This window comes from Bactrocera oleae, chromosome 3 (genome assembly GCF_042242935.1).
Source record: "Bactrocera oleae isolate idBacOlea1 chromosome 3, idBacOlea1, whole genome shotgun sequence".
NCBI classification, from domain to species: Eukaryota; Metazoa; Arthropoda; class Insecta; order Diptera; family Tephritidae; genus Bactrocera; species Bactrocera oleae.
In genome coordinates this window covers 10,739,352-10,757,257 of record NC_091537.1, presented here as the reverse complement: position 1 = coordinate 10,757,257, position 17,906 = coordinate 10,739,352, and the positions used below count along the sequence as shown (strand labels likewise).

Below are 17,906 nucleotides of genomic sequence, written 5' to 3'. Positions count from 1 at the left end.
GTTACCGGAAATGACCCGGATTTTACCCGGACAAGTGTTGTTATTTCGGCAATCTTATCCCGTTTGGATCAATGAGTTTTAGTTAAGGTTTAAATCATAAATTTTTGTAAAAAGCTAAATGGAAACCTTAAACATTTGAAAACTTGTGTTGTTATTGCAAAAATTCTATTCCTGGATAACAAGCGTAGAGCATCATGGCTATCACACAGAATCTAAGCCAGCGAATCAGTTTGACGTAATCACTAAAAAGAAGTTAGGAGCGGCCTACGACAGCTTAGTGAATAGCATAAGCTTATTTTACATACATTAGTACCACAGCTGGAAAAACCAAGTAAAAGCGCAAAATAATCTGGTATCTAAGATATCTGATAATCTGAATATGTCCACAATGTTTCCAGCTTCTGTAAAACGAATGTTAGGATTATGGTACATCGTTCAACATATTCAATTTGATGAATTGGAAAGAAAAGTTCAGGATTTTAAACAATTATCGTTAATATAAATTATATATCTCATATATCTAATGTAGCAGAGATTACTAGAGTTCCCTTAGGACGTCTTGGAGCTGAACATAAAGAGTGCTCCGCTTACGTTGGTGCTCTTGAAACAGCGATTATTTGATTAGAGCATAGCGAAGATTGAAATTGACTGGCCACCTCGGAGTTCATGCGGAAATTCACTGCTTTTTGAAGGAAGGAAGAAGAAGCTGCGAAATTTTTATGAAGCATCTGTCAAGCCAACGTTGGGAAAATTTTTACCGTCCGCTCGCAGAACAGTGGTAAGGTAATGAGATATTAGTTGTAGTTGATGTGAGTTTAAAAAATTACTCTTTCTTACTTTCATAATAAATAAATTGTTTTCAGCTCATATATCGTGTTTTTTATTTATATTTTTGATAATGTAAATATAATTATGCTTCACGCTGTCGATAGACACATTTCTAATAGTACCCATACACACACAGCCAAATATTCAATTCAGCCGTTCCGTAAAATCACCAAAAAACTTCCTGCTTATGCAAGTTCTAGCCGGGCCGGTTTTATGCACAACATACAGACTTTAATTACATACCAAGCAATTTGTTCGTGCAACAAGCCATAACCAACATTTAGTAGATACTTGATTTTTGTTCTGCTGACGTTGCATTGCCACACGCCCAGACCACTGAAAACCTGTAGAGTCCAAAAATTACATAACACAAAGAATTTCGTTTTTTTTCTCTTTATTTATGTTTGCGACTTTTTGCTTTTGTTTCGGCATTACCGGACAACGGAAAAGACAACAAACCGGTTGACAGCGGAATTGGCCAAGTGACCGACGCATTGCGGAATTGATTGCGAATGTGCAAACTGCATTTGTGTGTGTAGTAAAATGCAATGCTCGCTCGCTGATTATGTAAGTTGTAAACTTGTAGACTTTAAAAATTTATATGTGCATTTTTACATTCAATTACGTTTACAATCTGCGCGCGCACTTTTTGCGAGACCTCCATCGGTTATCGGTTGACTAAACCGCAACGTTTACGAGTCGGTAATATAATGTTTTGTTTCACTGCCAGTTTCGCATTAACTGCAAACACTGTTACAATGCCCGTTGGAAATTGCGTAATCTTCAGCGCTGGATTTATACACAAACTCACTGGGTTACAATGCCATGTGCGCGATGTTGTAAGTAAATATATAAATGTTTAATTTTTTCTTCTTTTGAGGTTCCTACATCAAAGCGTGGAAAACGTTAATGGGGTTAGTTGCATATCTGTGGATCTGTTGCGAATTTATAAATCATAAATTCATACGTCATTGGGTTCGCCATGTTCACGGCGTTGCATGCATATTTGTATATGTGTTTGTATGCGCAAAGGTATCTGCATAGCAAAAAGCCCGAAATTTAATATATAAAGTGCAAATAAAATAATTTTTATTTAATTAATGTATTTTCTGGCAACCTTCAAGTTTGGTTATGGTATTTCCTACAATTTTAATTTTTTTTTCTTTTTTATTACAAGATTTTGCAATTCTAACTAACATTTTTAAATTATTTTAATTAAAATATTTAGTTGTGAGTCTCCATCCTATGGGGTATCTGTATTTTTTTGGGTTAGTAAATAATCAGTCACAATATCGCTGCATTCCGTGCTAAGGGTGAAGCACTAACAAAAGGAGTGAATTTACCCTCAAATTCAGGCAATAATAAATTCGGTAACCGAACTGACGTTGCTTTAAACCATTATATACCGGCGAACCATCTTGCCCGTCACAAATTTGCTAATCTGATTGTTTTCCGATTCCATATAATTCACCTGGGTGACTAAGCGAGTAGGAGTCCAGGTGTTTCCGTCAGGGTTTCACAAAAGCGGGATAGTCCACAAGGAAGTGCTGAGATGATGCTTCTTCCACATATTTCAGCAATTTCGCCATTTGAAATCTGGCAAGACTTTTAGTCTTGCAGCAAAAATACCAATCAGAGACTGGCCAAACAAAATTTCTACAACTAGAGTGAGACGAAACTTTTAGAGATCCAAGATCTCACGAAACCTCATGCGAATCAAGCTAGATAAGAAGAACCTCCCAACCGTGCAAGTATAGGTAGTTTACCTCTCGCTAAGCTTACGACAAAATTGTGTCGTTCAGTTCAACAATAAGTCGCATGGGAACATCGAGACACTCAACAACCCAGATTGCGTTAACCCCGAGATTAAAGTACCTTTTAGCTTCCAGCGAGTATCGAGCGAGGTTTAATAAACTAGCCTGAAACTAGAGTTGATTAAGAATTCACGCTATAAAACTCACTCACAAAATTTCGCCAAAGCTACCAACCAGCGAAAAAGCAACTTGAAAGTTTTCAAATCTTTGACATAAAAGTACGCAGCTTCAATGAGACTTTTAGTAACCTTCGCAGTAGTAAGTACTTAAGTATGTATTTATATAATATGTTCCTGCAAGTGTATAATAAAACTTGCCTTCAAGGAAACACCCAGTTTACACTATATTTACATTTTTATCGTTTTTTCAACATCTTTACCTTCATGAACATGCACACACATAAGAAAATATATGGTATACTAATATATATACATATATGTATATTTTTGCTTCAATGTTGTCAAGCTTAATTAAGCACTGAAGTTCAACTTCTGTTACGGTTTAAGAGATTTAATGTCAAGTGTTTCTTTTTTCCATATCATACATTGTTGCCTTTAAATGACGTAAGTATTTTCTCGGTTGGATGATTATCAACTGTTTAATCAAATGTGGCCTTCTCTTAAGATAATTAGGTATTTTGATATGTGATGATCTCTTAAATGCATGGCGTGGTATATACATATGTATAATTAGTGCTGCACGTATCATCTCGTGTTGCAAGCGCTTTTTATGCACGGACGGAGCCAATGGATGCGAACTTTTGGCGATCTTGCAGATATACATACATACATATGAATATAAATTAGTCTTTCATAATTTAAAAATTTATTCTAATTATGTTTATATTAAAAAATAATTTGTGAATTTGTATTCCAAAAATTCATATTAACTGTACACCCAAAATATAATTTTTTACGCAAAGATGCCTTCAATCAAAGCGCTTAAATGTAGGCAACTTGTTATTCACTATTATCTTGATACTCTCGCCATATGCTATAATGGTCCGTTCTGAACAATATGTTCGAAGATTGTACCGTTGCCTTGGAAAATAATCTGTGCCAAATTTCGTGAAGATAATTTTTCAAATAAAAAAGTTTTCCATACAAGGACTTGATTATGGTCGATCAATTTGGTATGGTAGCTTTATCCTATTTCTAAATTTCACTTCGATATCTCAAAAATTAAGGGACTAGTTCTCGTAGAAAGAAGCTTTTTATATTCAACAGAAAAAAAGCAACTGTGAAAATGTCAGATAGATATCAAAAACTGCGGGAGTTAGTTCCAGTACATACAGACAGCTGATCTCTGTGATCATTTATATACGTATTTCATAGGGTCTGCGACATTAACTTCTGGGTATTACAAACTTCAAATGAAAGGGAAAGTTAATATACCCTGTTCAGGTTATAAATAAAAACAATTGTTGAGCCTTATTATTTTTATACCCATTGCACAATAAACTAAAACATTTAAACTCAAAAACCAGTAGCAATCCAAAAAAAAATTCAGCTGTTAGCTTTCTTAAACTTCTTTATAACTTTGATATTTATATTATCGTATTTCTTTATCTATATTTTTTTCTTAAAATTTTAAAAAGAAATGGCAACGATACAATTTCAACCCTTTCAAATTTTTGAATGGAAATTAGACGGAAAGAAAGTTTTTATATTTCTTTAGAGTATTCATAAAATGATTATATATATTTGCTTATATATTTTCCGAATACTACAAAAAATAAATAAAAATAAATTTTCCGTCCTATTTCACTTCAAAAACGGAATGGAAATTAATGGACTGAATTTTGTACTCTTCGTTTGTTGCATACCTTTAACCACAAGAACTAGAACAAGTTTTAGTTTGAATGCCGTATTTAATTTTTTAACGAAACAGTATTTTTTGTGCTTCAGAATAGTTTTTTTATATTTTTTAAGTTTATTTGTCATAATATATTTCTTAACCACTCACTCATAATAAAAAATATAAATAAATTATAATCTTTAAAAAAAAAATTTTAACTGGGGTAAGAGTAATTTAATATTTTTTTTAAATAAAATAAAACATATAAATGCATTTTTGTGATGTTTTTCTGTACTTTATTTTTTATTTTTTACATTACATTAGAATAATAAGATCTTATATTCTTTAACGTTCCATAAATACCCATTTTTTTTAATTTCGTTCCTGCCTGCTGCTGTTTGATAAATTTTTTATAATATTATAAAGTCGCTACAACTATGGCTTATATCAAATACCCTTATACAACTAAGAAGAAAAAATATGTTTTAAACATGCGCCAAACAATCTTGTTGTTGCTCACTAGTAAGCTTTTTTTTTTTGGTTTTTTGTTTTGGTTTTAGGATAATTTTTACATATTTTTCCTTTACTTTTAAATAAACGCAATTTTCTTTGAATGAATGAGTTGGACGTCAACTGGACAAATAGTTTATTTTCGGTTGTTGAACTGATGAATCGTTGACAGCTGATAATTGCTATTGTTTACGGAGCACAAACTGCGAGCCTTTCAACTATTCACAGCGCGCAAAGTTGCCAGAGCGCTGTGTATGTGATGATGTGTATGCTGTAAAAATGTAAGTTGCTTTTAGAAAAATGCTTGTCAAGTTGTTAACGAAAACTATAAACAATTGCAGAAAATAAACAATATAAAAAATAAAATTGATTAGTTGCGAAAGTATAAAGTAATTTTTACAAAAATATTTAAATATTTCTTAATGAACTATTTGCGTACGGAAACTCACCGAAATACCTTTGGCTTGGTGGCGACACAGCATGCCGCTGTTTCGTTGGTATTTGCATATGGTATTTGTCGAGCGTTGACGTCATCTAGAGGAGAATAATTCAAAATTATTATATATGTTTGGTAATTGCAGCAATGCACTTTACAATAGTAAATACAACAAAAAAAAGATAAATAAAAATAGTAAAATGAAAGATTTTTGAAAAGGAAATGCTTCGAGAAACCAGCAAATTCCAAACTGTAATTGTAAAATAAAATACATTTATACGTAAAGATGAGTTGCTATTAATTTTACAACTTTAATGTATCCATAAGGCATACATATTATATATATGTACACTTAGTTACAAAACCAGCTGGAAATCATAAAATGTCCTATGTGCTCTTGACAGCGCGCCAAATAATGTTTTGCTGAGTTTTGTAAATATAAGAAATGATTTTAAGTTTTTTAATTATATTTTTTTTTTTAATATTCCGCTGCCGCTACCAATTATATTTTGTACGAATTAATGACCTAAATAAAGCTATTGCCAAAATCCATTAGGCCACTTGTAATGGAAAACATATGGAATTTATTCAATATATATACACTTGTAGGTTGGTTTAGGCACAAAAATATGTATTAAATATACGTATGTATGTATACACTTACATATGTATACCTTTATAATATTATATATATAGCGAGCATTCGAGGCTTTTGTAGTCGAGTGCATGGCAAATCGACTTTTAATGAGATTCAATATGTGGGAAATTCAAAAATTATAGATTTTGTTTTGGATAAAAGAAACTGGTGCTTTTCCAGTGAATTTTTAAATATTAATTGCTTTATATATCGCAAAGTTCCTTAAGAAAGATTTTCTTTACACAAAAGCGCTAAAACTAAATTTTCTAAGTAAAAACTTTAATACATGCATGCTACTTACTAATAAAATCCAACTTAGACCTGAATTTAGATTTGTATTGAGATCATGAGCTCATATAATTATAAATGTATCTATAATTATAAAGCATCTCAAAAGAATTATAATATAAAGCTGTTGGGAGGGCGTTCGGCCCATATAACTCACTAAATCTATACTAATATCATAAAGAGGGAAGATTTGATTGTTTTCAATACAATTCTGTCGTTTAAGGAACCAATCTCCGAAAAATAAATTAAACAATTTTATTTTTGTATTAAAGTTAAAATTAAGTGCAGTCAAAGGAGAAACTGCTAAAGTGTGTTAAGTGCTTTGGTCAAAAGTTTATTAATATGCAGTAACATTTGTATATATAATTTATTTACATTATTTCGTCATAAATACATTTTAACATAAATATTTAATACTGAAATACAGAATATTGGCATAGTAATTACTTTTTAATGAAATATATTTTCCAATACTTTTTTTAGTGCAATAAAGTAATTTACTGGCTTAACTATTTTATTGAGCAATATTTTTTGCAATAAAACTGTAGACCAAATGCCAATAAATGTTGCATGTAAAATATGAAAAGTAAAAAGTACATAAACTAGTACATTAAATGGCTATAAAAACTAGTAGCATGCTAATATTAAACGAAGTTCATTGATTTTAAGCGCCATTTTGTCTGCCAACGTTACGGAATTTATTGTTTACAAAATATATGACACTTATTAAATTTGACAGTTAGTTGTTTGCAAAAGTTATTGCTGTCATTTTCTTCACAATTCACGTAAAGATCATGACTAATATGGTCAATATCAAAGAATTAATTAGAAACTACAACTTTTGTAAGACCATAGACCTGCTCTGCCGTACTTTTGTTTTATTTTATGAAAATTGAAAGAAATTCTGGTATACAAAAGCAGCGGCCTCCTTGCTGATGTCTCTTCTGTAAATTTTCCGTATTTCATGACAGCTAACACTAGTTGCAAATTCGGTAATGTAAAAGCAGCGAGTAGCTTGCTGGCTTGAGCCATTATTTGCAAAAAACAGTTAATTGACTGTTGTCTTATAAGCTTTGTCTTTACAAAGAAATTGTTAAGTTTTTCAAATCTAACAGCTGTTTTTTGAGCTCAATTTTTTTAACCAACAACAAATTATGTTTCATCTTTGAAATGTTTAGCATTCAGTAACGGATTAGCCTGTCACCATTTGGTGTCTGCTGGATTTGTCAAATTTTCAACTTTTATTTCAAAAAGCGCACAAAAATGGCATATAGAAGTATAGTGAAAATTTTTCTAAACATTTCACTCTGCTAAATCTGTATTTTTAGCATACGAATTAAACAAATAAAAATAAAAAACAAGTATTTTCTTTTAATCTATGCCACGAAATACTTTGTTTTTCCTCTGAAATTTACGACTTCTCCGCAACATTTTGGTGTCAGTTTTTTAAATATAAAAAAATGCTAAAAATACGCACAAATGACATATGGAATATTATAGCGAGCTAACAATAAAAAACAATGACAAAAAGCTGACTAAAACTAACGAAAATGAAATAAAATTAGAAGTAAAAAAAATTAAAGAAAAGCAAACTATGTATATGAATTTTATTTAATTTTTTTCTTAAAAAAAAAAATACGCTAAATGCCATATGAACAACAAACATTCTACGAAGAATATAACCAACGAAAGCGTAAAAATGCGACAATGGACAAAGTCAAGCGGAGAAGCACATTATACTACGTGCCTAAAAAATATGATTTATATATATGATACACACATACAAATACAAATAAATATCGGCAATAAATAACGTTAAGTAAACTATATTTATTTGCACACGTATCACTCAAAAAGTTGACAAAATTTCGTATCGAAAACGTTTTAAAATATTGTTGAAAGCATTTTGGCAGCCGGATGGAACCAACACTGCAATGGTGTTACGAATCGCCGCACGCTTGCACGGTTCCAAATTATACAAATACAAACAGACATACTCATACATACACACAATGTTCGCATGGATATTTCGAAAGTAAAAAACGCCTAATTAAATTTGATGATTTTTTGAAACGAATGAAAAACATAGCATTAAAAATATATTCAAAATAATGAAATGTGTGCAAATTCATGATTCTCACATTTTTTTTTTTTTTTTTGTAAAATCAATAAAAAAAAATTTTGAAAACTTGGCACATTTCCTGCGCATACTGAATTATTAATAAAGCGGTCTCAATTTCGTTTTGATTTCGAGTGCTTATCGAAATGTTATAATTTCAGAAAGACGGACATGGCTAAATCTACTCAGCTCATCATGCCGATCAATTATATATAATTTTATATGAACACCGATGATTTCTTCTCGGTGTTACAAACATCGTGGCAAAGTTAATATACCTAATCAGGGTATAAAAAGACAATGTTAGAATAATTTTAGAGTATTTGATCAAATCTTAAATATACACTTCTAACATATTAATACTTTTGATAACTCTAGGATCGAGGTGAGAAATGGAGATGGAGCTTTCATAAAATATAGCAAATTATTTTTAAAAAATGTTGTAAGTTAATAGTAGTGATAAAATAAAAATATACATGTAAAAATTTTTTTTTTTTTTAATTTATAAAATAAGTAAATTCGACTTACCTCATTTTCTAACTAAGCGAACTACATTTCTTTGTTGACATTTGTCCTTATTTTACGAATTTTAATGTTATTTGGAAATGCTTTTACGCTTATTAATTCTATTATGTAAGATGGTGTTATTGTTGTTGCCAGATTACACGATGTGATACCGTTAATTGTTTATTTCCAAACTATTTTCCATGAATTTGATGGTGTTAAATAAAAAAAAACTAACGAAAATGTCGTACCCAACATACACAGGATATGTGTGTATGTATGTATGTGTTTGTTTTAGGTGCGGCTTGTGACAAAAATATTAATTATATGAAAATCATGTCTAGATGCTGCTATTATTGTTGTTGTTAATAATAACTCGTTGTTGATTTAGAAAACGGCTTCATAGAAGGCCCACAGCAGGCCCAACAGGAAGACCAGGATGAGGAAAGTGGTGAACAAACTCTTGGCTTCATTCATGTTGTTGCTGTTGTTGTTTTGGTTTTTGTTGTTGATTGATTTTTAAAGCTGTACGATATGTGTGTGAAAAATAAGTATAAAAAAGTTATGAAATTTTTGGATCAAAAGCTGAGTTTTTGGATTGAAATTAAAATTTTTTTTTTGCTTATTCTTAAAAAATGCTTAACACTAGATACGCTTTTTTGAAGATTAACAAAAAATAGCACTATATTTAAATTAATTTAAATTTTTTTTATGTCCTCAGAAATGATATGTATGTATGTATATTTATTTATTTATACAAATTTTTTTTGGGTATTTAGCAAACACGCACCGCTAACGGTAAATAGCTTAATTGATCGGAGCACACCGTTCGTACCGAATGCCTTTGAAAAACTGGCAATCGCATCTGCAAGAATTCTCCACAATGACCGGCGTCGCTTAGCAGCACGCCGCACGGAATCGTAGCGGTATTGTATCGAAAGTGTGCCGGCGGCAGCCAAAGGAATTATATATGCACACACTGCACTCCTATATACACTTGTACATTTGCTATAAACATAGAAATATAAACATATAAATTTATGTTCGTATGTAAAAGCCTGCGAACTGTGTGGATTTGGCCAAAAATATAATATTTAAATATGAATCTATTTGTATGTACGTACGTCTAACCCATACATACACAAACACACACGCACACAAACTGGCTACGATCATGGGATCTTTGGCGACCATTCATTGCTTTCCAACAAATACTCCGCTTTCGTCTGCGTGTGTGCGCTGCTTGGAGCACGGACGACTTGCCGGCGGCCTTTAGTCAAATACCGTTAGCGTCGGATGTGCAATGACGGAGCAGGCGTTTGGCGATTATTGACATGGAATTGTGGTAGTTCGGTTTTGATTTTGTGTGGGCGCTAAAGATCTTCATACAAGTTGTTGCAAATAAAATTTTCATATTCAAAAGGTAAAATGCCAATTTCATTTTATCCGTTGGCAGTTTTACTTCGATGGTTTTTGTAAAACGAATTTTTAAAACGTAAAGAAATAAACAAAGAAATGTATGGTATCGCAAAATTGTAAATAGACGTGCGAAATGTTTGTACAACAAAAGCTTACGAGGGCTGCTGTGAAAGATTTTTAAGATTTTAAGATCAAAAGAATTTATCCGTTTAACTGTAGACCTATAAAGATCGTTGAAATATTTATATGCTTATTTTAAAACCATACCTAAAAGCTTTTCTAAACCCGGTGTTATCAACACACACAGTAAATATCCCTTGAAAACACCTTTCTATGTATTTTCGAATAAATAAAGAATTTATTATGTAAATGTGATAAAATAAAACAGAAAGTTTCCGGAAATTGTAAATAAAACTAAAAGTTTTAATCTTCATCAATATTTATTTTGTCGCCTTCAAAAGATGCTCCTTCTGAAGCGATACACATATGCCACCTCTTTTTCCAATCATCGAAACATGCCTTGATGTTTTCACGCAAACGCTCAAATACTCTTTATTGACCGTCTATCCTGTTGAAACGAGTTCATGAAAATATCGAAAAAAACAATTTTCGGAAACTTTCTGGTGTTAATGTATAGCAAGAGTTGTTGGAATGTGTATACCGAAATAAATAGGTTTCTGATTAATCGAGATAATAGAATAGTTGACAGTCGCTTATTATATACAATATCTTCATAAGTGAACTTTTTCTACACGTAAGCAAAGTTCTCAAAAATATATACAGAAACAAAGTTGAAGCCGATAAAAACAGGTCCTTGGAGAAGTCATACTTTATTTTTTAATAGAGTGTAGATTGATTTTTGTGGAAGTTTATTTAAGAAGTTATCTAAGGAAATATATTTTGAAGATTATATTTTGTAGCACATCATTGAAATAATCTTCTTTAGACAACTACAGATTATTATTATTTGTTTTTTGGAAATTTATCGAAATAATTTCCTCAAGGTATAATATGGTATAGAGTTCAAAGTCGAAAATTCTCCCGTTGGTTATCACAAAATAATGATCTATATCTAACTATGGACCTAGCTTTAGAAGCCGCGTAAATAATGGTTGATGAAAAAATATTTCTAAATACACAACTACCATTAAGCAACAGACGAAATAACTGCCAATTAAGTAATTTAGTCAAATACTTGTCTGCACTGTCCAAATTTACTGTCATTAATGTTATGCTAAAGAAGAGGCGACAATTGACAACTGGCTGTCATTTCCAAAATAGAAAAGCAAAGTTTCTGTGTTGAGGGAATATATGTTACATAGGGGAAGTAGCGGCCCTCGTATATTTTTGTTGCAAAAATATGTATGTGTGTATGTTTTATTTTACGAAAGTCGGTCGTGCTAAACCTCTGGAATTTGGAACTAATGTACACTCAAACAAGAATAAATATTACATACATTTCCAAATGTACACTCAAACAAAAATAAATATGTTTTTACATAGATTTCCTTTATTTATATATACAAGTATGTATAATTCAAGATTTTCTCTTTTTTTTTGCCGATTTATATAATTATATACGGGTACAACATGCCAACACCGAACATATAATTTTGACTTACTTTCGCCATTATAATTTGTTTACAGTATAGCAATCATTTATATATTCATCATAATATAGCATTATTTGTTTACCATAAAATGTGTGAAAAAGAATATAGTGTTCGACTTTCGTCACTCCCGCTTTGAATTAGAATTATTTTCGGTGCTTTGCTTATAAGAAACTCAATTATCAATTTTAATTCCATTAGTGTTCATAAAGATTGACAAATTGATTTATGAATATTTAATTAGCTGATTTTCGTCTATTCACAGCAACTTGCCGAAAAGTTGAGATATAACCGAAGACATTTGAAAAACTCTGGGGGTTTGGTTAGTGTTTTTTTTTTAATGTTTTGAATAACAAAAATATTTAACCATTACTGAAAATTATGTAGTTTTCCATTTAAATATATATTTTTTTATTATTTGAGTGGCACTAAATTCGTGTATTAATCTGTATATATATGTATACAGTTACCTTATGTTTAACCTCAAAATACCATTAAATTAACTTACCTTTTCGTATACTAGACACGCCACATACTTATACTACACGATCGCAAGTACGATACCTGTGATCGCTGTTGTTGTTTTTGTTTTGATTGATTTCCAGCTTAAAAGATGGCATACAACAGCCAGAGAAGAATCAATAGCACAGCCAAAGTGGCAAAAGTAGTCATCAAGCTGCGGACTTCACTCATGTTTTAACTGTAAATTATGAAAATTTATAAGATAAAATTTTATACAATAAATCTTATTTAAATAAATTGAAGTATCTCATACAAGTATGTATATGTATGGCAATTCCTACTAATCAGTCGAATTTATTTTCAAATACTTTAGAATAATTTTTATACCGTAAGTTAGCAACGACGTCTGTAACACCCTAAAGGAAACATCAGAGACCCTATATATCAGAGACCCTATATAGTATACATATACATAAAAATGATCAGCGTGTTGAGCGGAGTAGATTTAGCCATGTGCGTCTCTCTATCTGTCTATCTATGCGAACTAGTTACTCAGTTTTTGAGATATTGATCTGAAATTTTGTACAAGTTTTTTTTTCATCAAGAAGTTGCTTATATGTCGGAACGGCCGATATCGGACCACTATAGCATATAGCTGCGATCAGATCGTGTCCCTATATCGATAACAGAGTATATCGATATGCTTGTTTATAAGTGTTTATATCTTCCATATTTATTATAACTATAAGTGGTATCTTAGACATTTTCATTATTTTAGACTCCCTATAAAAGTTATTTGTTGTTAATATATCTTAAAAGAAGAAGTAAATTTCGTACTGACCTGCGATTAACTTTATGCTAGTCGCAACTAAAATGCATTTACATTTTTCATTAGCTATATTTCAAAAACTAACTACTTCACTTTAAACCCTTTTCTTCGTACTCCTCGCGTAATAATAACCGTTACGTTTAGAAATCTCAAAGCCAAGTACATTTTTAAACAGAAATTTAAAAGTATAGAATTGTCTTGAGTTAAAAATTATAAAATTGTCATTGGAAGTCCCAAACCGAGTCTTTTAAAAGTCGATGTGTTTTCTGACTTTTTGTAGCAAAAATAGATTAACCTAAAATAATATACCATGGAAAGCAACAAAAACTTCTGTCAGCCAATTCTGGGAAGTGAATATTTTTAGAGAACAAAAAAATATTTTAGACCACTTTATCATAATTTTCATTTTACTAACTGCAACCGTTTCTTTAGTTAAATTCTTTCGTTTTTTAAAGTAGCAGCAAAATAATTATGAAATTCTCGCATCACCCAAGCTCTACAATTTATTAATGCCGGCATAATTTAATAAATATTATAAATAAGATAAAAATAATAAAATTACTCGGTGGCCTTAACGATGAAACTATATTAAATATTTGCAATTTAAAGACGAATTTATGAATCAGTCATCTTTCATGTGACCTTCAAGTTTGCCTTAATCTTCGACAATAAATAGTAGACAAGTTAAAAATTAAATAAAAAATAGAAATTATCAAATTGTTTGAAGCATCAAAAATATTTTTAAAAAATCTCTGTTTAATATGCCTGATATGCGGTTTTAGCGCACCTCAGCATAATTTCAGCTAATCAAAAGCATTCGCTCCTTTTTTATTAGAAATATAATCATAATTTATAAAAATATATAAAACTCGACATTTGGACTGATTTTATTGGAAGCTTGCCAAATATTTTCGCATTTTTTTCATTTTTTTTTTTGTTAAAAATTGCATTACTTTTAGAAAATCAAATTATTTAATTTTTAATGGCAGAAACGATTTAAATGGCAGAAAAACACCCACACAACACGCGCGCTGCCAAAAGGCGCTTAAAAAGAAGAAATTGTATAAAAAACCGTTACAAACGCAATAAATATGCAAGTGCATGCAATAAATTGGAAAATTTGCACAAAAATAGAATCGAAATACCTATGCCTTGCAGCGTGACAGGAAGCGGTGAAAAAGTTTCGATTTGATTTTTATCAAAGAAATATATAATATAGTATGTAGGTAAAAAAACAATATTTTCCTATGTAAAAAAATATATATTTGTATATAAAAAAAATATTTATGTATGTAAAAAAATATTTTTCATTGGCATCGCTTTAATAGAGCTCATTTAAGTTGTTTTTATCAGCCGTTATATAAAAAATATCGAGCATAATGTGCAGCTACATAGTAAAAGATATATTTGTATTTTATATAAAAAAGAAATGCACCGTTAGCTTTGTGTTGTAAAAAAAAGAGATTTTATAATAATTTTTTTTTATAAGCACACACACCTTTTCTGTAATTCACACTTGAATTGAAAACCAAAAACTTTTGAAATGTTTTTTTAATAATATGCTTTGAGAGCTAACAACTGTTGGTTTAAAGACTTCGGGTCTAACTAAAAATCCTTTGCATCCATATGGTTCAATGCAGAGGTAAATATGGCGACTCAATTGTCAAAAACTTTAACATTCACTCAAGTGTTATACTCAAGTGCCACAAATACATACTTTTAAATATATATGTATATGTGTAAACATATGTATATGCACATAGTAATATATATACTAAATTTAAGAAGATGCTGCAAAATTGCTTCATTTTTTCGAAAAAAGAAAAAGATACACTATTATATATACAAAAATTTTCTCACACGTTTGTATTGCGGCAAATCGATGTGTGTTAAAAATTGGCAAGTAAATAGAATAGAATATAAAATAGCATTAATTAACAATAGAAAAGTGGAGAAACGCAAAATGTGTTGCCAACAACAAGTATGGGGTTTTTCCAAAAGACACTATTGTGTCAAGCCATCACCAGAAGATCCATTGCATATTAGCAAGAAAGCAAAAAATAAATAAAAATAATAATAACATACAAATGTGCATATACTTTCTTTTAAAAAATACTATATAGTAGCAAAATATGTTCAATGTAGATACATGTATATATACTATATATATGTATATCAAAGTAAAAAAAATTTTTTTGTTGAAAAAAAATAAAGAGTACCTAAGCAATATATTAAAATTGAACTAAAAAATGTGTCAAACTTTTATTTCAATTTTTTCCAACCCATACACTTGCAAGGCACACGGTTATCTGTGGGTGCGTCCGGTATTAGTCGCCACATTTGCGATAAACTTTTGCGCAATATTTTTTTTTTTCGTTTTTTTAGTTTTCTATGCCTTAGCAGGTGATTTATCGATCGCCAGCGGCTGCGTGCCGCTGTTCGCGTTGCGCATAAATATGCCACACCGGTAGCCAACTCACCGACACACACACACACTTGCAGTTGGACAGGAACTGTCGCCGATTGGGTGGCGTGCCAGCGTTCACATCGATCTATTGTCGAATTCGCCAAATATTGACCCAAGCATTTGAGGCTCTAAGATGAATATTGCATATGTAGCAGCACCTTACTTTCACTCGGCTAAAAGCAATTTATGCATTCGCAATGCGATTTTTGACTTTTGCAATTGCACACATGTTTATGTGTAAAAACAAGGCAGCAACAAAAATAAATAAATATAATATATAGCACAACAAATGTCCATGCTGTGTCCATAATTAAAACTATGGTTAGGTATTTAGATATATATATGTTTGTGTATATATTTCATATTATTAATTATAAATATTTGTGTAAAGAATTTAAAAATTATACATTCAACTAAATTTATTACTTTCAAAATCTTGGAGCATTGTTGGCAAATATTTATGCGAAAACTTTGTATATTTATAAAAAATAAATATATATATATCTACATATACATACCTAGATACATATATGCGAATATTCAAAACATTGGCGCGAGCGACTGAATCACATTTTTATAAATATTATTTCTAAAATCTATTGGGTCTGTTCGTAATCCTCAACAACTGACAGCAACACATTTTCAAAAAAAACAACACTTTTCGCTCGCTCGTCCACAAGCTCGGGTGGAAAAAATTAACCGGCAGAAGCTACTGGCACTGTAGTGGTATAACGAATTGCTTTAAGCTAACTCTACACTGCTAACATTTTGGTAATATCAATCATTTTTGTTGCCATCATCTGATCAAACTTTACATGGAAAGTTCTTACTAAACTACGCACGCAAACCGAATCGATAAAAAAAGTTCCTAGATGTGTACAACCTCTTTTAATGTTTGTATGAAGTTTGATCTCCATATGTCAATTAATGAGCAGTTTAGCAGCTGTTCGTTCACGTTACGAAAGGTTTGTCTGGATATTTTTACCATGGAATGAAATTTAAAATGTTGTGTTGTCAATATAATAACGGCTACAGAATCATTAAAATCGTTGCAGCAGTGTTTTGAGGAATCTACCTTATCGCGAACACAAACATTTGAGTGGCACAAAGCATTTAGAGAAGTTCGTAAAGTCATCGAAAACTTAGCATATGCGCGTCGTCCATTCACCTCTGTTAATGACGGTAACATCGAAAAAGTTAAAAAAACATTGCTTGAAAATAGTTGTGGTGGCATAAAAAAATAGCAGAGATCCCTTATGGATCGACTTCACACATTGTGGTTTAAGTTTTGGGTATGAGGACACTGAATGCCAACCAGATGAGCTTATTTTGCATTTTTTTACCAGTCCGGATCAGATTGGATCAAATGGTATATAATTTTCTTGAATCTATGGTTTGAAATTTCCATCACCAAGCATCGTCTCGAAAAATACTTGCCTCTTAACAATATATAATACCCTTCACAAATACAAAAGATTCAAAAAGAATACAAGAACTTAATTCCGATCGTTCAGTTTGTATGGCAGTTATATGTTATAGTGATACGATTTTAACAATTTCTTCGGAGTTCACATTATTTCTTTAGGCAATAACCCATGCCAAATTTAGTTAAGATATCTCTTCTCAAATGAAAAAGTTTTTCATGCAAGCACTTGATTCCGATCATTCAGTTTGTATGGCAGCTATAATGGTCTAATATCAGCGGTGCCGAAAAACAAGTAATTTCTTGGATATGAAATGACGTATGCAAAATTTCAGATCGATATCCCAAAAACTGAGGGACGAGTTCGCATATATACAGACAAACGGACATGACTAAATCGACTCAGCTTGTCATGCCGATCATTTGTAACTATATTTTATACACAAAATCTTCGACGTTTTCTTCTGGGTATTACAAATTTAGTGGCCACCTCAATATAACCTGTTCAGGGTATAAAAATGGGGCATTTTATTTAATAAATAACAAATGTAGATTTACAGAATTTGATGTACATTAATAATCGGCGGTTATTTCTGAAAAATTTTTGATTCCCTTTTTCTCGTAACTGAACTCTAGAAGGACCTCCGAAAAAGAATTTCTGGCACTGTGGAAGATTTTTCTGCTCAAAATTATATGTAATTCAAAAACCAAAAAGAAATTATTATTATAAAAGATGTATACAGATAATAATCGAAGTCAACAT

The 17,906-nt window shown here is 31.0% G+C and overlaps 1 long non-coding RNA gene across 2 annotated transcripts; it reads right to left on the bottom strand.

Moving 5' to 3' along the window:
• Nucleotides 1-4,708: 4,708 nt before the first annotated feature.
• LOC106622764 (uncharacterized) lies at nt 4,709-14,885 on the bottom strand. 2 transcript variants are annotated; one of them, XR_004978007.2, is made up of 5 exons: nt 14,752-14,885; nt 12,471-12,662; nt 8,958-9,458; nt 5,399-5,483; nt 4,709-5,220 (listed from the first exon to the last, which is right to left on the bottom strand). It is a non-coding gene; the product is annotated as an uncharacterized lncRNA (long non-coding RNA). The 2 variants fall into 2 exon arrangements; XR_004978008.2 differs by lacking the exons at nt 12,471-12,662; nt 14,752-14,885 and adding an exon at nt 9,724-9,877.
• Nucleotides 14,886-17,906: the final 3,021 nt, after the last annotated feature.